The sequence below is a fragment of the Apteryx mantelli genome, chromosome 3 (assembly GCF_036417845.1).
Source record: "Apteryx mantelli isolate bAptMan1 chromosome 3, bAptMan1.hap1, whole genome shotgun sequence".
NCBI classification, from domain to species: domain Eukaryota; kingdom Metazoa; phylum Chordata; class Aves; order Apterygiformes; family Apterygidae; genus Apteryx; species Apteryx mantelli.
This window is the reverse complement of record NC_089980.1, coordinates 85,799,175-85,824,045: the sequence shown is the minus strand read 5'-3', so window position 1 is coordinate 85,824,045 and position 24,871 is coordinate 85,799,175. Positions and strand designations below refer to the sequence as shown.

Sequence of the window (24,871 nt, the reverse complement as noted above, 5' to 3'; positions counted from 1 at the left end):
AAGTCCCTCATCTCCACTGCCATTCAAGGCTAACTCCACTCTGCATCAGCTCAAAGGCAATATCCTCAGGATGGTTGGCATATCTGTTGCCTCCCTGAGTGGCCTGATGCAATTTTCCCAGCTCTGGATGGTGGGGAACAGGCTACAGCTCTTTGCTCCATGGTCCAGCCATGAACATGCAGTGAAGCCCATGGTATGGAGACCTAAAAAGACCCATTAAAGCTTACTCTGAGCATGGAGTTCACACAGCTGGTTTCTATTTCACTTAATCTTGCAGCTAAGCCTTTATCTCTCTTCCTCTGTCACCCACATGCCAGGTACAGATTGTCAGCCTTACCTAGGGTCCACTAAGCATTTTTTTTCTTGAGCTTGAGGGCACAGACTGGGGGAGATTCGGTGGCACTGAGCTGCAGCTGAAGAGCAAGCCCTCAGATGAAGTCCCTGCCCAGAACAGCTTTCTCTTATCTGCAGCCATTGGCTTACCTGTAGCAAGGCAATGTTTTATACCTTCATTCCCTTAGTGGACAGCTTGCTGAGCTACTTAGGAAGCCAGTCTCCCTACACAAGAACATGTATCTGTCTGAAACTTCACTGTTCCTCTCCTGAGTGGTTTCAGGATTTAAATCTTCCTAGAAAAAATGTTGTCTGCTAGGTTCAGTAGGCCGGGCCAGGACAGGCCACCCAAAGTCACTTCATCGCTTCCAGCTGATTAGATGCAAGGGACAGGAACCATATCTTTTTTTGTGGGTTCATTTCCCAGCAAACCCATTAATGAATTTGTGTAACGCAGCACAGAGTAGCCAACATCATACTTCAGTCACGATATATCTTTAAAAATTTATTACAGGTGACTTTTCCCTTCCAATGTCTTGGTGACTTAAATCTTGGCTCTGAATTTTCCAGGTGTGCTAACAGCACAGATGGTAGCCAACTCTGCTGTATATCAATCAATGCTGTGGGAGCTGGAATTTTCCATTTCCTAGAACTCTGTGAATCTTCAGAAAGTTCTTCAAAAATATTTTCTTCAAGAGAGAAAATCAGTTTCTAACATTCTGGATACGAGGAAAGTCAAGCCCCAAAGGCTTAAGCTTCGAGGAGAAAAATGAACTGCAGCCAACATTTTTGAGCTTGTTTGGGGTTTTTGTTTTGTTTTTATCTCCCTGATTCTTAAGGCAGACTCCTGACTTCTGCAGCCTGATTTCAAGGATTTGTGTTCCATTCTTCAGATTGCAAAGGTTGCTAATACTTCTAGGACCATTGGAAGGTATTTGGAGGAGTAAGTGATGTTTGACTGTGACTGTTGACCCCTGAGTAACCTGGCTCCTGTCTCTGAAAGTGTCTCCTTGTGAAGTCTGAATGGGTTTATGATTTTCCATAAATGATTTCTCCCATTTCTGCTTTTAACCTAATGCCTTCAAGAATATTTCTTTCCTTCTTCTTTTTTTCTAAATTTTAAAGGTATAACTGCTTTTTTAATGGTCATCATGTCAACTTCTCTAGGCACAGTAATCCCATAAAGCTAAGAGACATATGATTAAATTAGGAGCTTAACTACACCTCAGTGTCAGGCTCTGAAAAATATAAGAGTAAATTACATAAAATGGTCAATATAATCTATACCACCCGATGCAGGATGTGACATCCTCAAGCAGCATGCATTAACTTTTTAATGCAATCCACTGATTGCATTATAAATCACATATTTGTGTGTATCAGTGATGAGACAAGCCTATCCAAAAGGTCATCTACTCCAGGGTTTCTAAAAGGACTCCCTAATTGATTTCAGAGAAATCCACAGGCAATTTTGCATGGTTTCCAGTCTTTTATTTACAAAGCTATTAGAATTAGCCTACACTCTCTTTTTTTTCCTTCTTTTATTTCCCCCATTTTGTTTGTTTGTTTGCTTGAATATGCAGGACTGCATGTGTGGGCTTTTGGGGAGAGGTGCTTTACTGTTTTTGCAATCATTTTATATACCAAACAGGATACATGATCATATACTGAAAAATACTGATTTAGCCTACTCCTTCCCCTTTTTAAGGAGTTTATTTTTTCTTTATTGTGTTCTAAGTGTTTGCTCCTCCTTTTCTCTAAAATGTTCTGATACTTATTAAAATGCCACTGATATGATTGTAAAATCCTAAGATGTATCTTCCAATATGAACTGATTTCACGCTTTCAAATTCGTAAGAGCTGCACTCATTTCTTCCAGCTGGATATCTGGCATTCTGCAGCACAGTTAACAACTGCCTTAAGCATAGAGAAAAGAAAAAAAGTCATTTTAGTATTAATAGTTATTGACTCTTTGCCTGACCAAAATCCAATATCATATCAGCAGCTGGACTAGTTTGCTTTCATTTCTTCTCATTTTTCAGGCTGCTTTCTGAGACTATCCTTCCATATCAAGACTTGCAAACAGATGGGCAGCTCCAGATAAGATTCCTCTGGGAGCTCTCTTGGTCCCTGAAGTAGCTGCTTACACTTGACTGTCCTCACAGATGACAGGGTGCAGAATCTGTCTCCACAGAAGCTGTCAGGTGTAGTTTAGGGCTCATAAAGTCATGCCCCCAGATTTGTTCAGGGCTTCACCAGCCAGGTACTGCCCTTTCTACTCTTCTTCTTTCTATTTCTATTCAGTTTGTTCTGCCCTTTCACTCTCAGGGACTTTTCCTTCATCAGGCTAGGAGATGCCCAATAAAACCTTTTAAGGGGCTCCCCAAAGTATTGCCTGGGCCTTTGTATTTCTACGTCTGTGCAAAGAATCCTAAGCTTGTTATTAGTATAATGGTCCTGCCAGCAGCAAAGCCTCCCACCTGCTCCTCCGGGGAGGGGGCATCAGCTCCGTAACAATTAGCACCAATTATGGTAGGACTGGTGGGGGATGGCAAGCCCGGCCCTCCATGGGCTGCAGGTGCAGGATTATCCCCGTGACCTTTCACTACCCAGAGCTCACACTGATGATGGGAGCAGGAGGCAGTCAGGGGAGAGTCGTATGCTGTTCATCTCCTTTCAGTATTAGTGGATAGCATTAGCTATTCATATCATTTCCAGTGTGCTGAGATTAGTTTCACAAAACTACACAGGGAGCAGACTATCTCTTTTAGGCTCCAGTTTGCCCTGCTGGGTGCTCCCGCACTTGTACATCCTTTTATTTCTTTCTATCAGTGTTCTTGCTGCTGGAAAAGTAAATTCACAATATTATCTGTGAAGGAAAACAGAGTTGCAATAATAGTAATAATAATAATAAGAGTAGTAGCAGGAATAAAAAAGAAAGCCCCACAGCTGGCTGGCTGAGTGGCAGCCAATGACATGCATATAATACGCTTGAATAGACTTCTCTATTTCATTGCCTCAGCTTTTAGGTGCAAATGTGAGCCTGGGCCCTGCTTTAGCTTCAGTCTGTGCTGGCTAGCAGTCATTCATGAAGGCAAGCAACAACATACTACAGATAATGTAGATAGCGCCCTGTCATGGCAGATCATTTTCAAGAGAGGCCAGTCAACTCTTCTCCTAACAGCATCAGTTAATTTACAAGGTAAATTATACCTGAACACAGAAGGTACACTACCTTCAAAAAACAGAAATAAGCCTTTCTTCTTTATGTTTAAACATTGTTCATTTCTGGTATGCCTTCAAAAAGTAAGTGTAGGCTTTCTTCCCACAGACAAGTAACATTGTTTATGCATAGCAAGTTCTATAGATCCTAAATATTTTATAAATTCAGTATTTCTTTATGCATATACAAAGTATATGCATACACATATCACATTATTGTCTCTTTAGGAAAATTCGCCAACAAGTTGGGGAAGAGGAGGAAGGAATCACACAAGTCTATTACAGAGAAAAAGAAAAAGAAGTATTTTAAGCTATCGCTTATCCAAAAGAACAGCACTGAACAGAGCTGCAAACAGCCATAGTGCAGCACGGAACTGCTCCCCATTACGTGACTGGAACTAGACTAGATTGCTAAGGGGCAGAGGAAACTACTGAGTGTGCAAGTAAATCTCCCCCAAGAAAGAAAGACAGGAAGAAAAAAATAAAGAGAAAAAAAGAAAACCTGTCTATATGATCAGAAAGTAATTATATAACAGGAGAGCAGCATATGATATCCACCTGTTTTTTTCTTTTTCTTTTCTTTTTTTTTTTCCCAAAAATCCCTAATTTTTACCTCTGGAAAATGGTTTGCTTTCTGAATAGTATAAACTGAGGCACTGGATATCACATATGGTTCCTAGTTTCTTTAACTCTTTGGTGCAGAAATTTGACATAGAAAATAGAATGGCTTGGGGCCTCTCCGGGAGGCCTGGGCTGGCAGCCAGCTCTCCTGCAGGAGGTGTGCTGCTGTTGGCGAGTTGTGTCGTCAGGTAAGGGAGTTACGGGAGGAGGTCAGTAGGCTGCGCAGCATCCGAGAAGCAGAGCAAGAGATAGACAGGGTATTCTCGGAGACTGTGCAGCTTCGGGAGTCCCAACCCCCTGCAGCAGTGGAGTTGCCAGAGGGCTCTGTGCCGTGTGAAACGGTACATCATAACATCATAGAATAAGGCTGGAAACTGGTCACTGCTCGTGGGAGGAGAAAGGCTCCTACTCCTCCTGAAGACCTGAAGCTGAAGAACAGGTTTAGTGCCCTCCAGGATGAGGAGGAGATGGGCATGGCTGCAAGGGAAGTACCTGGGACAACAGACCCTGTGCCCTGCTGGAACGCCCGGAAAAAGCGGCGGGTGATTGTTGTGGGGGACTCCCTGCTGCAGGGGACGGAGGCATCTATCTGCCGACCTGACCTCATGTCTAGAGAGGTTTGTGGCCTGCCGGGGGCTCGTGTGAGAGATGTCATGCAAAGACTGCCTAGGCTCGTCCATTCTTCGGACTATTACCCACTGCTGCTCTTTCATGTGGGCGCCAATGACACCAAGGGCAAACTGGAGACCATCAAGCAGGATTTCAGAGCTCTGGGGATGGTGGTCAAGGGTCTGGGAGCCCAGGTCATCTTCTCCTCAATCCTGCCAGTGAGGGGGATGGATGAGAGGAGGAAGAGACGGACTTTCCAGGTTAACGACTGGCTGCGCCGCTGGTGTTGGCAACAGGGTTTTGGTTTCTACGACCATGGGACCCTGTTTGAAGATCAACAACTGATGGCGAGAGATGGGATCCACCTCACGAGGCGGGGCACGCGGGTCTTTGCCAACAGGTTGGCCAACCTGGTAAGGAGGGCTTTAAACTAGGAAAGATGGGGGAAGGGGAGAGTTATAGTGCCAGGGTAGTTGGCAAAAGACTGCTCAAGTCAGGATGCCTCCAACAGGTGAATGCAGCCAGGGAAGTGCGCATGGGATGTGGCTCTGGAGGACCCTCTTTTACCCCTCCTGGGAAACCTGCATGCTCGATCACCTCCCTGAAATGCCTGTACACCAATGCATGCAGCTTGGGGAACAAACAGGAAGAACTAGAGATATGTGTGCGGTCGCAGGGCCATGATCTTATTGCCATTACAGAGACATGGTGGGATAGCTCGCGTGACTGGAGTGCTGTCATGGATGGCTACGTGCTTTTTAGGAAAGACAGGCCAGGAAAGGGAGGTGGTGGAGTTGCTCTTTATGTGAGAGAGCAACTGGAATGTATGGAGCTGTGCCTAGGGGTGGATGAAGAGCGAGTCGAGAGCTTATGCGTAAGGATCAAAGGGCAGGCTAGCATGGGTGACACTGTTGTGGGTGTTTACTACAGGCCACCTGATCAGGATGAGGAAGTCGATGAGGCCTTCTACAGACAGCTGGAAGTAGCCTCACGATCCCAGGCCCTGGTTCTCATGGGGGACTTCAACCACCCCGATATCTGCTGGAAAGACAACACAGCTAGGCACAAACAGTCCTGGAGATTCCTGCAGAGCATTGGTGACAACTTCTTGACCCAGGTGGTGGAGGAGCCAACAAGGAGAGGTGTGCTGCTGGACCTCGTACTAACAAACAAAGAAGGACTGGTGGAAGATGTGAAGGTCGGGGGCTGCCTTGGCTGCAGTGACCATGAGATGGTGGAGTTCAGGATCCTGCGAGGAGGCAGCAGGGCACCAAGTAGGATCGCAACCCTGGACTTCAGGAGAGCAAACTTTGGCCTCTTCAGGGACCTACTTGGAGGAATCCCATGGGTTAGGGCCCTAGAAGGAAGGAGTGTTCAAGAGAGCTGGTTAATATTCAAACATCACCTCCTCCAGGCTCAAGAGCGGTGCATCCCTATGAGTAGGAAGTCAAGCAAAGAGGTAGGAGACCTGCATGGATGAGCAAGGAGCTCCTGCCTGGCAAAACTCAACCAGAAGAAGGAAGTATACAGAAAGTGGAAAGGGGGACAGGCCACTTGGGAGGAATATAGGAACATTGTCAGAGTATGCAGGGATGTGACAAGGAAGGCTAAGGCCCGTTTGGAATTAAATCTGGCTAGAGATGTCAAGGATAACAAGAAGGGCTTCTTCAAATACATCAGTAGCAAGAGGAAGACTAGGGAAAATGTGGGCCCTTTGCTGAACGGGGTGGGTGCCCTGGTGACGAAGGATGCAGAGAAGGCAGAGTTACTGAATGCCTTCTTTGCTTCAGTCTTTACTGGTCAGGCCAGCCCTCAGGAACCCCAGACCCTGGAGGCAAGAGAGAAAGTCTGGAGGAAGGAAGACTTTCCCTTGGTCAAGGAGGATCGGGTTAGAGATCATTTAAGCAAACTTGATGCCCACAAATCCATGGGCCCCGATGGGATGCACCCACGAATGCTGAGGGAGCTGGCGGACGTTATTGCTAAGCCACTCTCCATCATCTTTGAAAGGTCATGGAGAACAGGAGAGGTGCCTGAGGACTGGAAGAAAGCCACTGTCACCCCAGTCTTCAAAAAGGGCAAGAAGGAGGACTCAGGGAACTACAGGCCAGTCAGCCTCAGCTGCATCCCTGGAAAGGTAATGGAGCAGCTCATCCTGGAGGCCATCTCCACGCATGTGGAGGACAAGAAGGTGATCAGGAGTAGTCAGCATGGCTTCACCAAGGGGAAATCATGCTTAACCAATCTGATAGCCTTCTATGATGGAATGACTGGCTGGGTAGATGAGGGGAGAGCAGTGGATGTTGTCTACCTTGACTTCAGCAAGGCTTTTGACACTGTCTCCCATAGCATCCTCATAGACAAGCTCAGGAAGTGTGGGCTAGATGAGTGGAGAGTGAGGTGGATTGAGAACTGGCTGAACGGCAGAGCTCAGAGAGTTGTGATCAGTGGCACAGAGTCTAGTTGGAGGCCTGTAGCTAGCGGTGTCCCCCAGGGGTCAGTACTGGGTCCAGTCTTGTTCAACTTCTTCATCAATGACCTGGATGAAGGCACAGAGTGCACCCTCAGCAAGTTTGCTGATGATACAAAACTGGGAGCAGTGGCCGATACACCAGAGGGCTGTGCTGCCATTCAGAGAGACCTGGAGAGGCTGGAGAGGTGGGCAGAGAGGAACCTCATGAAGTTCAACAAAGGCAAGTGCAGGGTCCTGCACCTGGGGAGGAATAACTCCCTGCACCAGTACAGGTTGGGGGTTGACCTGCTGGAAAGCAGCTCTGCGGAGAAGGACCTGGGAGTGCTGGTGGACACCAAGTTAAGCATGAGGCAGCAATGTGCCCTTGTGGCCAAGAAGGCCAATGGTATGCTGGGCTGCATCAGGAAGAGTGTTGCCAGCAGGTCGAGGGAGGTGATTCTCCCCCTCTACTCAGCCCTGGTGAGGCCACATCTGGAGTCCTGCGTCCAGTTCTGGGCTCCCCAGTACAAGAGGGATGTGGCACTACTGGAGCAAGTCCAGCGAAGGGCCACAAAGATGATTAGGGGACTGGAGCATCTCTCTTATGAGGAAAGGCTGAGAGAGCTGGGCCTGTTTAGCCTGGAGAAGAGAAGGCTGAGAGGAGATCTTATCAATGTGTACAAGTATCTGAAGGGAGGGTGTCAAGAGGATGGGGCCAGACTCTTTTCAGTGGTGCCGAGCGACAGGACGCGAGGCAACGGGCACAAACTGAAACACAGACACTTCCATCTGAACATGAGGAAATACTTTTTCACTGTGAGGGTGACAGAGCACTGGAACAGGTTGCCCAGAGAGGTTGTAGAGTCTCCTTCTCTGGAGATATTCAAAACGCACCTGGATGCAATCCTGTGCAACGTGCTCTAGGTGACCCTGCTTGAGCAGGGGGGTTGGACTAGATGATCTCCAGAGGTCCCTTCCAACCTCAGCGATTCTGTGATTCTGTGAAACTCTATAAGGTGAATTTGGCAACAGTGGTCTTAAGCTTTTATGTAATTTACCCCAATGATGTTATTTCCTTAGATCAGATGAGGGATGATAGCAGCAAGGGCAAGCGTTACTGAGTTTAAAACTTTTCAGAGAAGTGTTGCATAGATATTGTTTTAGGCAAAAGACTATAGCCCTGATCCTCTTACATATTTGTGAGCTAGATATAACACTGACAATATATCAGGTGTAAAAACAGTGTGAGTAAGAGGAGAATCAATTGTATAGTAGTAAAGTTGAATACATTTAGTCATGAATTATTATGATGAAATGTCAGTCTGAAAAATGATAATATAAGGGTCTGGAATAACATCTACTAATAATTATGTTCTTCATCAGGGAGGTTTATCTTTAATATTTAATTAGAAAACATCACCATAGCTCACAGAAGGTATGATTTCTACAGCAGAGAGAAGACACAGTAGATCTTACTGAAGAATAACTATTTAGTCCATCATGCCAATAGCCATAGTATTTTTATGGAGCAGGAGATGCTCTGGGATTGTAATCACTTCAGAGGAGCAAATGTTTTTAATGGCACACACTGTAAGAGCTTTAGTAAAAAAGAAAGCATAGATTTCATGCCAGCTGGAGTACTGCATGTCTAAAGAGGGACAAATAGATTAGAAACCGTATAATTCAAGCCTTCATGCTAACAAAACAGTAAAAAAAAGATACTACAATTTTCTCAACAAAAGAAACATATAAAGTGCCACAAATCTTCCTTGAAGCTAATATTGTGGTGGAGAAAGAGGGCCATATGTGAGGCTCTTGGGTACTCAGGTTGTCTTCCCTCAAAAGCTGATCTATTCTGCTAAGGTCTTTTCTACTAAGATTTGTGGGGAGGGCAGTTCCTTTGTTTTTGGGTGGAGAGCACTGCTTTGGTTATATGCTTTATGAGAGCATTCAACAACAGACAAGAAAAGTTTCCAATTTCTGGAGAACACTTTGCACATATACAGGGGTACAGAAGTAATTTTAACTGACTTGCCAAACCAGTTCAGGAACAAGTAATATCAAAATAAAAGAGAAGAGAGGGGCCTTTTTCACTACAAATATTATGACGAAAAGTCTCACCTCTAAAACCATGAGGGCACATCTAAAATACGATAACAGCATTACTGTGCATCAGCTGTTTGGAAACAATAAAAGTGACAGGAAAAAAAATCCCAGTATTGGAGGGTCTGCCCTGCTCATTTGCTCTCCTCTGTACAGTGCCTGCAAGAAAGCTAAAAAACATTTTTCTCATCACAACCCCTCCCAGCTTAAATAAATAAATAAGTCAGTCCTTTGAGATGAGTGTAGCTGTAAATACAACATGGACAAAGGGTGGTTGTTGAATTACTGTTCAAAGCACAAAGAGGGAATTGAAGGAAAGGAGGAGGGAGGGGAAATCCTTCAGTGTTTATGAGCACGCATCAAAGAACCACTTCTAGAAATCTGAACACTCAGATAGAAGGGGGAAAACAAAGCCTTGATAGAAAACCTGAAACAATTCAATAAAAGCTATTGTGTATACCCATTCAGTAGGTTCAAGTTACACATTTACGCAGGCATGGGGAGGTTACGCGCCAGTATTCAGTATGTGTGAACACGTATGCAGTGGATCCCAGAAGTATACTAAATCAGTACAGGTGTAACTAAATCTACTTATATGTGGAAATGTGTTTTTGTGTCTCCCATGTCGCTAGAGAAAAATCATGCCCTCATCTTTTCAATCACTAGAGGTTTACTTAATTAAGTTAGAACTTTACTTAATTTTTATTGATTTTAGGCATAAGGTAAATTGTTTTTTATAGGAGATTAGTTAATTAAGGACTTCAGCATCTAGCCCAGTATTAATAATATGTCATTGCAGAATATATCATGTAAACTTATAAGTATTAAAATAAATGGCAAAACAAAATCATTGACTTAGAATGTCAGGTTTTCCTCATATATATATTTATACACACCTGTACACCTAACACATCCACATACTTGTGTGATATTTATGAATCTATGTATATGTATACAGAATATATGTAAATGTATTTTCATTATTTCATTTCTTAATGGGTTCAGAATGTTGTCTGTACCATGGTTATGCACTTAGATCAGGAAGTTAGCAATGACATTTATTGTTATTATATACAAAATGACATAAGAATGTCAAGGTAAACACTTATTTTAAATTGGAAAAGTTCTTGGGACTGCAAACAAAGATTGCAAAGTTACACTGGCTTTCTTTGGCTCTAATCAGCAACACCAATGAATACAGGAGCACCTGGATCATGTTATCATCTGCAAATATGACACTGGAAGACAGGAGTTTTACTGCTGCTCATTAGAGCATTCGTTTTATTCACAAATTCAACCTTTGGCTGTATAGGATAATACACCTGCCATATAGTTTCCTTCTTTTCCTTTGAAACCTGCAGATCTAGGTAGCTTAGGATCGAAATAAGACACTCAGGTTCCAGTTACTGAAATCCATTCTTCAGCTGTGAGGAAGGAACAAGCTATTCATCAGCAATAAAAGAGCAGAGTTTCATTGTTTTTCTTTGGTTCTGGTGTTATTAGACTTTTTCAAAGTTTTTTTTTGTTTTGTTTTTAATCAAATTCATCAACTCTAGAAATATGTGCTTCATAACCAAAGCAGTTCAAGAGCTTAATGAATAGCACTTTTTAATAAAATTAGCATTTTGCAACTATTTGAAAGCCATATTTATTACTCACCATAAAAAAATTAATTGAAGAGTCAAACTGCTCTTATTCAATACAACTGAAATAATTATAGATTCATAGACATATTTTATAGCATTAGAGATGGTGCTGTTGTTATTTCTGCTAGTGTCTATGATCATTTCATACATTTTACAACTCTAGGTACTAAATCTAACCATTGAGAGAATGTAATTATTGTCAATGGCCACAAGTGAATAAAATTGCCCTCTACATGATGGAGTTCCTTTTGTTGTCAGTTCCAGAGCTGTTTAAAATCTAGCAGCCTGTTTGAAAGAGACTGTACCAACATTTGTTTACAGCTGATCCTCAAGTTTTGCTTCAAAATCTGAAAGAAGAACTCCATCTAAAACCACTACATTTGCTTGATTTTGTTAGAAATCTATGATTCATCATCTAGTATTGTGAAAATGGGTTTGGATTCTTTTGAAAGCTTGTGACCATTACAGTAGTTTCCTATGAATGCAGTCTGAGTCATAGTCTTGAAACTTGAAATGAGATGATAGTCCCTTGAAATGAGGTCTTAACGGAAGTATTTCTGTTCTATTCTCTGAGGTTTTTAGTTCACATGTATCTCTAAATATCTATGTATTAACCAGTTGCACAAATTGTGTACATTGGAATGGAATACTTTACTGGGAGATATATATATGTGTGTGTGTGTGTGCGCTCATGTGTATATACATATGTGTATGTATATATATTTTATACATATATATACACACACGTGTGTGTGTGCGGTTTTTTTGGTTTTTTTTACTTGTGTATGTCTGGGTGCTTCCTGTGTTACAGCAGTGGAGAAATGTTCCATGCACCTAGAGGAAAAGATGAAGGCAAGGTAGTGATGCTTCTTTATTTCCTGTCAAAACCCATTCCAAACTTTCTGACCAGTCTTGGGGAAGTTGTCTTCCATAAGGATAAAACTGCAATTTATTACAGAGAATTTCACTGTGATTATAAATCACAGTTTGATCTTAGTCTTGTCTTACTTTATAGGTGGATCATTTGTTTTCACACTTACTTTTTAGGGTGGCTACATCTCAGCTTGCCCTATCTGCGTCAGTGCTAGATGTTTGGCCCAAACTATTTGTCTAAGCTCCTTCTGTAGAGAAAGGAGGCCTGCCAGAAGGCAAGTCATTCTCCCTGAGACAATAATCTTATAGCTGGGATTAAACAACTTCTCTTGGTACTCCTTTAACTCTACAGAAAGTCTACAGAACTATTAAATACCTAACCGTTATACGGTACCTTCAGAAATCCTGGCCATTCAGTATTTTTAAAACAAGGCCTCAGCCTAGAACTTTTACAATATCTTTTTTGCTTATGTCTCATTGAAATCAAAGAGAGTTAGGAGCATAAGTACCATTGAGAAACTGTACCTGTGGCATTGGGCTGCATTTGATATTCTCTGAAAAATCAGAAAAGGACAGATCTTTTATGTCCATTGTAGCCTTTGCTGCTGAGGAGACATATCACAGTGTTTTACACTAGTTAAATTTCCTATGTGGATTGAAGTCATTAACTGTGAAAGCATGTCTCCAATCAAAGAAGCTTCCTGGTTCATGAATGCAATCTCCAAATTGATTATGGCTGCAGATCTGTCAAATCAGAGCTCCTTTGCTGAGGTTATTACAAGTCAGGACTGCTGTGGTCTGATCTTGCAGTGTACTTCCTCCTCCAGAAAGAGAAAAAGAAGGAACAAGCACTCCCAGGACAAGAAATGAAAATTAAAATTAGAAGTAACTTTTGAACATGGCAAAATGCTGATAATAGACAGAATATATTGCATCAGAGATTATATCTAAACTGAACATGTAAAATAAGGTATGGAATCGGTTTTCAGCATAATTTTAATGAATCTTTTAGAATGGAATTCAGTTCTTTGCATTGATTTTTCAAAAACTGCATAACAGAATTTAGGACAAAACATCTGAAAGTATGGCAGTCTCCTGGTATTTTCTAGGGAAAATTCAGTGTATTATTATTAATATGCATATATATATTATTTAGTGCATATAGTAGCACAGAACAGGTGGACTCTAACAAGCTTGCACAATCAGAAGAGGTATATTTCTTAGAGTAGAGTTCATAATTATCTCATGTGAAATTTCATGTAATTTAAGTATTGCAAGGTCATCCAGAATTCCTATACGAACCTTCTGACTTAAGGCTGAAACTGTGCGTTTCTTTTACGAAGGCCCTCCAACTAGTCAACTTTATTTTAAAAATATCCAAGAGAATATCAGAACTGGAGATAGTAAGCTATTGATGGCCTTATAACCTGCACGTAGAGTAAGAAGACCATCCTCCTTTGCGTGACATTTCCAACTTCCCACATATTTCCTTTATGAATTTGTTCCCTTAACTATCCCATTCCACTGGGAAATCATCTTCAGCTACTTATTTACTCCTCAGCCCTATTCCACCTCCTTGCTTTCCAAAGTCAGACCATAAGTCAGTCACATAAGTATGTATCTTATAATTTTGTGTCCTAAGAGGATTTTTCTCCTCTTAAAACTTACTTAGTTTTATGGAGACTGCATGGTACATGGGATCACTCGACAGGCTTTTTATTGAGGTGCATGGCAAGAGATTGAGAGATATGGGTCTAAATTGAAACAGGCCATCAACCACAGCGAGAGGGAACAAAGGACTCTGCCATAGATGCTCCTTGGCAGGGACTGGCTCAGAGGTATATAGAGACTTGTGTCCAGTTTTTCTAATCTTTCCAAAAGGATTTGGATCATCATATTCTATGGAGAAATGGCTGTGAAAAGTTTTACTCTGTTGTGTATTCTGCTAGACAGAGCAGTGGAAACTTTTTCCATGAATATTCATTTGGATTTGAACATGAATTTAATTCTGACCATACTGATGACCCTTTATTTCTAACATTTGCCTAAAAGAAGTGTGTACATTCAGATGGAAATTTTTCAATTTACAATTGCAGTTCATATGAGTTATTTGTTCATAATTATATGTTTAGCTGGAGTGAAATGCAAATCAATGCACTTTCCATTGCATAAAGATGACAAAAGAGCTTTTAATGGTCTGAAGTGGCTTGTGTTAGAAAGACCTTGTGTTTAAATGCAATGGATGGGAAGAGATGACTGAGGACACTGACATTTCACGTCTGAAGATAATATTGATGATAAAGAGAAAGACAGAAGGGAAGGATTAGGAGGCTTGAGATAACAAGTTAAATATTTGATATATGAAATCTGTGGTGGCAGCAAGATGATCACTGTAAATGTCAGTGTAGGAGAGACATGTCTGCTTAAAAAGTGAGAGACTGATGAGGAAGAGTGAAGTTTTTGTTTCATCAGCCTTAAAATACTACCTGAAATTATGGGGGTAAATGAGACCTACATAGGACTGATGGCCCCTTCAAAGATCTTCTCAGAAACCTTGAGTTTAGATGCTCTGTTTATTGGGGTGGTATAGATGGAGAGATGAACACTCAAATATGTCAGAGTAATAGCCCAGTTGAAGGGCTTGATTCCTTATTCTTTTTCACAATTCACTTCATGCTTGGGTGGAAGTAGCTTATGTAAGGCTAAGGCAGTGGATGGAGAGTGGACATCCAGGGCCTCAGTTAATGGCAATTGACAGACCTCTGACAAATTTGGCTGAGAAATTGGCCATTAAATATTGGCAGTGTTACTACTCGTGATTCTTACTGTAACCTGTTTGTGCAAATTTGTTTGGTTATAAAACCAGGCTCATGTTTATCAGCTACAGTTGGTGTCTCTCCACTATTCACTTTAATGTTTGACTCATTTTACTGCACAAAGAATACTATACATTTAAGATAGTGGTGTTTCAAGCCAACTTTTGCATGTCTGGTTTGGATATCAAATTCCTACTACATGCTGTACATGCTGTAATAGGAACAAAATGTCTCACTGTGATATATTGCCACAATTTAATGCACTAAGTTAAAGGTAATGACAATGTGTTTATGAAATAGCATGATTTCATTGTCTTTAATCTCTCTGTAGCTTACAGGACAACCTTATTTCAAAGTCAATTCAAATAGTTGCCTAAATGTTTTTAATGCTTCTATAAGAGCTCTCTCTTGGGAGAGTAATAGTGAAGACAATTGGGAAATAGCTAGGAGGAGAAGACTGGACTGGTGCCCTCCACTGATGAAGTCACGCTGTTACACACTTATGCGGCTGGTATGCCAGGGAAGGGCTGGAATGCCAAAAAAGGAACACTTGTCGGCGTGAACCAGCACAACCTTCTCAAAAATTCTGGAAGCATTCAAGGCCCAGTAATTGGGCATATTCTGGCTTGTTTTTTTTCAAGTGGGTTCTTCTCCAACTCCTTTTAGCCTGGAAATATTAATGCATTATCCTTACTGCTGAGCAAAGCACTTTCCACAGAGAGCTGTTCCAGTTGTTTCAATGCATTTGCTTCACATTCATCCACGTAGGTTTTTTCTGCCCACTTTCCACGGCAAATCTAACAAACAAGCTTAATATCTGCAAAAAAGGAGTGCTGACCTTAAGCATCTTCTGAAAGCACTGTTCAAATTGCAGGCTCAATTAAACTAAGGCAGGCTGTGAATTTTGTTTTCATATGTGCTTACACAATGAAAATGTGTACTGTTGTTGTGTGTGTAGCTACATAAAGTATGAAACTAAACAACGGTGTATACACATGATAATACCTCTTCCCTGATCCCTGACCTTTGAGAATGGAACTGGAGAAAACAGATTAAGTTTGTGTTGTTTTCAGGACTCCTGTGTCAGATGTTTTGCCCAAGAAATATGTGACACAAGACAGAAATAATTCTGTGTGGCTAATGCATCATAGTTTTTAGATGGTAGGGAGTGAGTGATAAGCTTAGCATGAAAGAAATACAGACCAAAGGCGAATTTTGGAGAAAATAACAAGACATTTTGAATAAATCAATAAAAGAATTCCACTCTTTCTTTCTTGACAATTTATAAGGAAGTGAAGTGGAAAATTTATTTTATCAAACTACTGTTGACAAATTAGTAACTATATTTGGTGAGTGATGTTTTGGGTACTTTGAAATTCCCCTCTATACCTCTCTTTGCCACAGCTTCAGGGACTGACTGGCCATAGGTGGAGACAGAAGAGATCTCATACTGTCACTAAGCAGCCAGCTTCTTAGCTCAGGCCTTTTAATAGTCCATTCCTTCACACACATCTGTGTTTAAAGAAATAGTGAATCCAACAGGTAACTAACTAATTTACTAAACGCTCTCTAATGAATGCCTGAAGTTTAGGCATTAAGTTTTAGGACTTATCTCAGTTTCCAGGGATCCCATCTGAAATGCCGCAACTTCAGAAAGCGTGAAGCCTTTCAGAAGAGGCCTGGCATTTTATAAAGCAGGACACTTTCAAAATCACCTAAACTGAAGCAAGACTTATCTGCCTAAACGACCTGCGACAGGTTTGTTGTGATAACAGGACTTGGGATCCCAAGCCACATTAAAAGAAATCCAGAATACCTAGCCAGTTGTCATAAAAGGACCTGACACCATCATGGTGATTTAAAGCCCCAAGATCTCTCTAGAAAGTTTTTGGAGGAGATTGGTGTGCATGAAAGCTTATACTAAGGAAGACAACAGGAAACCCTGAAAAGGGCTGTATCTGAATTACTTCCTCTTGATGGATATTAGGTAGCCTAGTCATTCTGTGATTTCTTCTGAGAAGATCCACAGCATGGATTCCCCTCCTGAAGCAAGGTGCCAGGCTGAGCAGTGCTCATTCTTGTTTAAAATGGCAGCTGCAGGAAACATTTTTACTGCTTGGACAATAGCCTAGTTATTGGCATACTTCTAGTGAAAGTGGAATATCTCTTCTCATTTCCTTCCTCACTCTAAGAGGTATGAAACATAGCCTTTCCATCACATGGAAGACTTATCTCATCAGTCAACATGGTATACTGGAGCACTTCAAGAGGGAAGAGAAGTATTGCTACAGAATCAGGGGCACTGATTCAGTGCTGGCATCATTGGACTGAACTCCTGTAATGCAAGTATCTGGAAAACCATGTATTATAGGAAGAGTAACTATTGCGGGCTTTCATTGGCTTTTATTTATATTTTAAGATATTAAGATATTTAAGGGAAAGGGTTAAAATAAAATACTCGAATGGTATTGGGGGAAAAAAAAGTGATGTGTGTCAACATCACATGGTAGGAAACTTTTAGATGAAAAAAGTGGCAAGTTTCTGCCCATCTGGAAAGGAGAAGTATTTCTGCTGAAAGTAGTGTCATATCAGCAATTGCCAGTGGTATTTTTAAAATGCCATTATGGCAACATTTTCTTTCTGCAAGCTCATCTGTTGAAAGACTGGTTAAAAAAAAGAAAAAGATTGCCAACTAATCTGAAGGGGGGAAAGTGGAAGCAAAAGAGCCTGACTGGTGTACAACAGTCAAAAGGTCAGAAGTTCAGATCTTTGCCCTTGATTGTTGCTAATCCACCCTTGTACAGAAAGAATGGCAGGTTTCGAAGGAAAAAAGGGTGCAACTGAAGACTGATAATTCCAAAAGTGATTCCAAGATGGGGAGAGAATAAGCTCATCAGATAAAAATAATTTCACAGTGGCAATGTTGTTGGGTTATTAGTATAAGAACTCCAGACTGTGTTAGCGCCTGGTTCCTGGAGTTTTCCAGTGAGCACCTTTTCTCCCCTGTCTCCTTTTCCCTTTGAACTGCTATTCAATCATTTTGGTTTGGGCCTGAGCAATCCTGCATTTAACGTCCATCTTTGAAACATGTGGCCTAACAAACATCTCTTTCTATTAGGTGGGATTGGAGGCAGGGCTTGAAATAAAAACATGAAATCCATTAGAAGCGATATCATTGTAATTAACAGTGTTTGGAATTGGACTGCTCCCTACAGCCCCTTGCCTCTCCATGTTGAAGCTATGCCTGATATGAGATAAGATGTTAAGATTAGAACTAGGTCATACAAGGAACTCATGTTTAGTTAGTAATTATTTAGCTACCATCTTGAGTAGCCGTTGGGAAAAGGAAAGCAAAACAAAACAAAACAAAACAACCAACCACACATTAATCTATAGCATTAAATTATCCATTGCCTCAGATGGTTCCAAATGGGCCAATCAACTGGAGCCCACTCAAAAGGGTAATTGTTAAAGGAGTACATTTCTGAAAAAATGCAAAACAAGAGACTCCCTCAGCTGAGCTGTCATTTAAGAAAATAGTTTCTCTAGGTGCAAAATACGGAAACTAGAGCAGAAACATGCTTGTTTTCTGGCTAAGGCAGTTAAAATTGAAGCAATGAGTGTGCCCCACTTTTTATTTAGTGGTCTGTTAAATGAATGCCTACCACAAAGAATTAAATGAGAAATATGACTGCCCTATTGTTTTCCAAAAGAGTAAGTCAAAAGATAGCCTGCCATGTGCCATAAGCATTCATCACACTTTCCTTCACCTTATTGTACTTTAAACTGATGATGAACAATGCTTAGAATACAATACAGGCGTAATACATGCAGTAGGTGATTTCATGAAGGATGGACTAGACACTGAATTCTGCATTTTACTCCTGCCTCTGCCACAAATCTATCTGGCCTCTGGCAAGCTGGAAAGAAGGAATTTTAGTACTAAAGATGCAGAAGAGAAACCAGTAATATGTACAAAGGTGCACAGGCAAGATGTGGTGAAATTTTAAAAAGAACTGACTGATTACTTCTTACTGAAATTAGAAATTGGGAACAGTCTGTAAAACAGGAAAAGTCATTTGCTGAAATGAGACTAAAGTTCCTAATCAATTCCAACTGTGCAGCTAAATATCTTCAAAAATGTTGCCTGACAGTCTAGGTATATTATCTGTCTGTATGTCTAAGGTATTTTTGCATCTTTAAAAAAAAACCTTTAATTTTCTTCTTTCTCATTTTAGCTCATCCTCACTAGCTCCCCTAGCACATACTGAATGGGAGAGAGCCTGAAAAGAGGCAACATCCAGAAGTTACCGTGTAGTAGTGGGCATGCTGTAATTCACAGCTGAGTTTACTGTGTAGTAATTTCCTTGATTACCTATGCCCCGAGTTTCTTCACCTGTAAAGTGAGTACTGCAATGCTTGAATCCCTCCCTCACAAGCTTTCCAGAGGATTACTTAACTGCGAAGACATTAAATGCTGAATCAGTCCAAACAGTAATTCTTCCCCTAACATTTGTTAAGAACTGTGAAGACATTTGTATTTCCACCTTTCCCCTACGCATATATAACTGTGTTGGAAAGTTAAACAGGGGCTAAAGGGAAAGATTCCTCTTCATGAAGCAGTGAGGACACAGCAGGCTCAATCTATAATCCCCCACTCCAGCTCCAGGGAGTGAAGTAAAAAATCTGTAGCTGATTAGAATCCCTTTTTGACACACATTTTGACCACAGCCAGTATCTTATCTTGCTTTTCCCCAAAGCATACTTCCATCTTAAACAAAGGGAAGAAAACTCTGATGAGGATCATACTCTAGTGTAAAGACTTCTTCTATTTTGTTCAAATGAATATCACACTGGTTTTAATGTCTTATGCCTCTGTACTTAGAGAAACAGAAATTTCCCCCAGGTATTATTATTATCATCCTCTCTTATGAAGTCTTTGTCAATAATTGTACCATATTTTTTCTAATGTAACATGACACTATTAACTTTTTAGGATGAAATGAAGAGAATGCCCGAAGAGATACTGTATATTTCTAGAACATATTAAAACTGCTGCTGAATTACAGATATAACTATTTAGTTAATTATCTTAGTGAAAATAATAGCTCTGAATATTCTGCCTTTTACACAAGACAAAACCAGCAGTTATAAGAAATCAAGGAAATTGCATTTGTGTAACACTGCTGTGAGATAAATGCCACTTCCAGTAAACATAAAAGACTTGTTTCTGGTTGTTGTTAGGGAGGTCATTTTGGGGGGGGGGGTTGCTTGTTTGTTTGTTTGTTTGTTTGTTTTTCAAAAGTAAATTGGTACTTTTCAGGTTTGGAGAAGAGACAGGTAGAGGAGGATATGATGAATGTTCATGAAATCATGGAGGCGCTGGATGTGGAACTGCTGTTGACCAACCTCGCAACACAAAACCTGGTAGGACATCCCACAGTACAAGAATGCTAAGGGAAGAAATAATAGCAGTACTTCATACTTCTTTATACAACAGGTGGTAAACTTCAGGAGTGTGAGGTCTGCCACGGGAGGGTGAGGGAGGCAGACAGGACCAGCAGGTTCAAAAAGGTGCCTTCATGCATGGATATTAAAAGAATGAGGCAGGAACGTATGGTCCTTGATACAGATGGGGATGCGGAGGGAGTGTAAGGGAGTGGACTGCAGGAAGTAACCTTCAATAACAGCTCCTATAGTCACTGCCAGAGACAGAATACCTTAATAGAGATGCATGGGTCTGCTGCAGCAGGACATTTCTTAAGTTCTTGTTTTCTTACCTGCATTTCACCTTATCCTTAATAAACAAGCTTCTGTGCAAAAAGTGAAAAATAACATTGTATTTAGATATGATGAGAGGTAACAAACAAGACCAAATCAAAAAGGATGTTTAAAAACACATGCATTTCTGATTTAGTTTCATTCTGATTTAAATTTTTGTTTAAGCTTCTGTGGTTTTGACCGCACAAATTACAGCTCAACTCTATGACATGGTAAGAATTTGTGCTCTCTTAATAAACTTTACCTGTTAATATACAGAAAGTGTTAGCTACAGCATACTCTTAATTTTGTGTGAGAGAGAAGGAGAGGCCAGGTAGAAACAACTGCACAAGTGGCCAAAGCACAATGTGGTGGGTGATGTCTGTAACACAGCAGCCACCCAAATAACCTTCACTCCCATCAGCCTCAGATACACATCCTCCCTAATGGCTCTGAAAGCCCTCAAACCCAGACTATGTCAGTCACATTAATTTAGGATGATCCACCGGCAAAAGTAGGTCCAGAGCAGAACAAAACAGGCACCTTTGGGTGATCACAGCTGTCTGCATTGTCATTTTGGCTTTTCCTGTTTCATTCCAGGATCTTAGTCCTCTGATCATCAACACTGTGCATATGCTAGATTGATCATGGCTTCTTTCTAGAGTGAGTCAAATAGTTTTATCCAGGGAAAATCAAGGCACAGTTAACCAAATGGTTCACTCATAGACCCACCCAGGCAGATGCTGACTTCACCAACTTTGGCTCCTTGAATCCAATCTGCTCTCTGAGATTGCTTCAGGTCTCTACACATCTTCATTTCCTGTCCATCACACATAGACCTTTGGCATTACATTACAGGAAGTCCACTCTACTAGGTAATAACATAATCCTTTGGTTATTCTCAATGCTTTGGGCTGCAAAAGATGTACACAAAATCTAATAATCTTGTCCCAGGGCCAAAGAGGCACCACATGGGGCCTCAAAAAGTCTTGGGGAAGGTTCTATGTAGTAAGAATGTGAATGAATCTTTCCCTTCCCTTCCCTTCCCTTTCCCTCAGGTCTTCTCACAGTTAAAATGGGAAAGCTGGCCTGTAAGGACTGAGTCTCTCACCTCCACACATGCCAGAATATGCTCATGTGTTGAATTAGAGCTGTGCAAAACTGCCAAGCTCAGCCTTGTCAGTGCTAACAGACAAAAATTATATACTTGCCAGAATTCAGGCCTTTGCTCCCGAGTGAAATTTCAAAATTTCCATCAACAAGCCCTGATTTAGCTATAAAGATGATGAAATTCAAAATTAAGACTTTTTTTTTTCCTAATGGATTTGTCCCAGGCTGGACATTTCAAGAAAATAAAAGCATTTTGGAAGGGAAAAGTATAGAATGTTAATGGAGCATAAATAGATAGGAAAAAAGGACTTCTGCAAAATAGATGCGCTCCCTGATTGTAATCTACTGAATATATTTGAAGCTTCACATATTTTACTGCCTAGGTTCAGATCTGATTAGCTTTATGCAGTTGTCTTGGCAAGATATGCCTTCTCCAGGTACATGAAAGGGGCTTCGACTTGTTCTCCAGTGGTTTGCAATGGCATAGCAGAAACTGCTCTGCCTCTCTGTAGCTTTTCCTGTTTAATATTCTGCTATCTATTCTGGCATTTCGTTCCTAGAGCTGAGGGGGGCAGGGAGCAGGGAGAAGAGCATGGACCTGCCAGCAAGGGATTATCTTGATCACTTTTTATAGTGGGGGCAAAAATCCTGCTCTTTCCTTTATGTATGAAAGACAAATGCAAAATGGCCTAAGCAAAATTGTTGGAACATGTGACATTCTGTACAAGAGTGAAATGTTCAATATTGGATGTGCTCTTCTTACTAGAAAAATGTCCAGCTAGCATCAGTGTGCAGAAGGAATTCACAAACAAAAAACAAGTGACAGGGTGCCAGACAGCGCTCCAGTATTTAAGGATGTTTAAAATTTTTTTAGAGATCAGTCTGTGCATCACAAAGGTCAAAGTCATTTTCAGTGGCCTAGTAGTGAGTGTGTGGCAGTTCTCAGGCTTAAGCAGTGCCAGTGGAAAGGCCAATCATTGAATAACTCCGCTCTGTATGTTGCTGCTGCCATCTGAATCTTTGGAAATTTCTACTAAAGGATGCCTTACTGTAATAGTTTTCCTATTTAAATCATAGGGATTGATCAATCTGGACATATATGAAGGACTCATATGCCCCTTAGTGAGCAACTAGTTATCATGTCACCTTGCTGTCACGACAGATCATGCTATCCTGTTTTGTAGCAGCTGTCATACTCTTTCAGACACATCTGAGCCTGAGTTCCCACCTTGACAGGAGTTCTTCCAAGAAGATTGTTGGATTGAAGGATTCAGTACCCACACGTGAAAATAATAGCTCTGCAAAGGAAGCAAAAGTGCAACTATTTCTTACTGCATTTAAAAATTTTAATAGTGGGCTGGAGAGGATGCCAATCCAAAGAAGAAATCGTAAGAATGCTCTAATTCACTGGATAATTTAGGGGCCACACATACATTTAAACATAGAAAATACTCCTGAATCTTGCCCTGCACCTTTCCCTGCTACGGTCAGTCTATGCTGAAGTGGAGAAAATGGCCTATTGTGTACACATGTCAAATCTTTATGATATCATGAGTATATTCTGCAGAAGGATGCTGAAATTTCAAAGTTAACAAAATTTAGCTAGTTAACACAGGCAACCAAACCAAAGTTAACTCAAACCTCCAAGTGAAACTCAGCACATAAGAAATCTACTGTACCCTCTTGGCTTTAGCTCTTCAATACAGCCACATTTTGCTTTTTTTCTTTGAGCTTAATATTTCAAACTGCAAAATACTTTCTGAAAGTCCTCAGCCACTCTCAGCTTTTATAGTGCATGGTAAAGCTACATGTCTCTTGAAAAGTCCAGCATCTCAAGGGCTCAGAACCTTTATCCTGAAAACAACAATAGTCCATAGGTTGGGTTTTCTGCTATAGAGTCTGAAATACCACAGCTTTGGATTTATGGTCAATATTTCGTTAAGGAAGAAATGCTTGGATCTGTTGTTACTGTTGTTTGCTTGTTTCATCTTTCTTTTAAAAATTCCATAGTCCTGTTGTGAAGCCTTCCATATCTCATGAGTGGAAATTGTGCATGATGAGAAGCAGAAAGTTCTTTAAAAGACTATCTGATAAGCCCTAAAGTAAAACTGAGTTGTATTCACTTTAAGGTTATCTACAGAGATTCCATTACCGAACAACAAGTTCTCAGGAAATTGTAAATATAAAAGCCAGGCATTTATGGTGATTTTAAGAACATATGTGTGTTGTCATGAAGGCGAATCATTCCCTCTTCATGGAGTCATAGACTTTAAGGGCCAGAATTTGCTTCCTGAAAAACACAAGCCAGAAAACTTCACCCAATATATTTTGTACATGCTATTTCTTTTCTTTAAATGAATTGCCAGTAGCTTAACCTGATAGGGTGATTAAAATAGTTTCCATAGACAGTATTAGGGAATGCCATTCTTTGAATAAATACATTCACAACTGATCAAATATTTCTCTGGTAGAGCTGCACTGAAACAGAATTACAGATGCCAGGCAGCTGCCCCAATGGGTATATGCTGGGCAAAAGGACACTGATACACTATGATTTGTTAGGACGTACACCCAGTAGATCCAGGACTTGATCTCCAGCACCTAGAGCTCATACTGACAGGAATCTGTCTTTTGCATTAACATTATCTTCCCCATGATTGTGGAATTATTAGATTTACATCAATAGCTTGTGAAGCTAGCAAGGTAACAACAACAACAACAAAAAACAAACCAGCACTGTATATTTGTGAGTCAGTGGTCAGCATATCAAATTTCAGACTCCAGCACAATGCTATGCAGAGAACTGAGAAATGAGAGGGGCAGGATACCCTTCAACAGGCTGAACCTGTAAGGGGACAGGGAGCAGAGTTGGTAGGTTTGTCAGAGGGTGGAAAAAAAGATTTTTTTTTCTTTTTTTTTCTTTTTTACTAAGATTATACTCTGCCAGTTTTCTATGTTTTCTTGTTTGTTTCTAGTCAGTTCGTATTTTTCGTATCATAACATCTCCAGTACAGTTGCACTCAAAATACATCCTTCCTTTGCTCTCCTACTGCCTTTGCTTTAATTAGCAGCCTCTTTGGAAAATGAAAGGGTCCTGTCCTCAGCTGTCAACAGACTGAATTGATACAGTCTGACACTCTGATTTTCCCTGCTTTTCAACAAGATATAGCCTGTGATGCAGCTGAGCAGTTGCCTGCAAAAGGCTACAACTCTCTGTCTTTTCTCAGATCTGATGTTAATTTCATCTGGAAACCTTCCAGGAAGAACAAATGTCGCTGTGCAGTCGCACACAGACTGCACCCTATACATACTATCCAATGTACTTT

At 40.9% G+C, this 24,871-nt stretch overlaps 1 long non-coding RNA gene across 2 annotated transcripts in view; it reads left to right on the top strand.

Annotated features, from left to right (window-relative positions):
- The first annotated feature begins 1,178 nt into the window (after positions 1 to 1,178).
- Positions 1,179 to 24,871, top strand: part of LOC136991679 (uncharacterized) — a 54,640-nt gene continuing 30,947 nt past the window's right edge. The window contains exons 1-2 of one of the 2 annotated variants that reach the window (XR_010883893.1): positions 1,179 to 1,276; positions 19,999 to 20,102. This is a non-coding gene — a long non-coding RNA (uncharacterized lncRNA). Of the gene's footprint in view, positions 1,277 to 19,056; positions 19,079 to 19,998; positions 20,103 to 24,871 lie in introns of those variants that run through there. The other variant, XR_010883894.1, reaches the window with a different exon arrangement.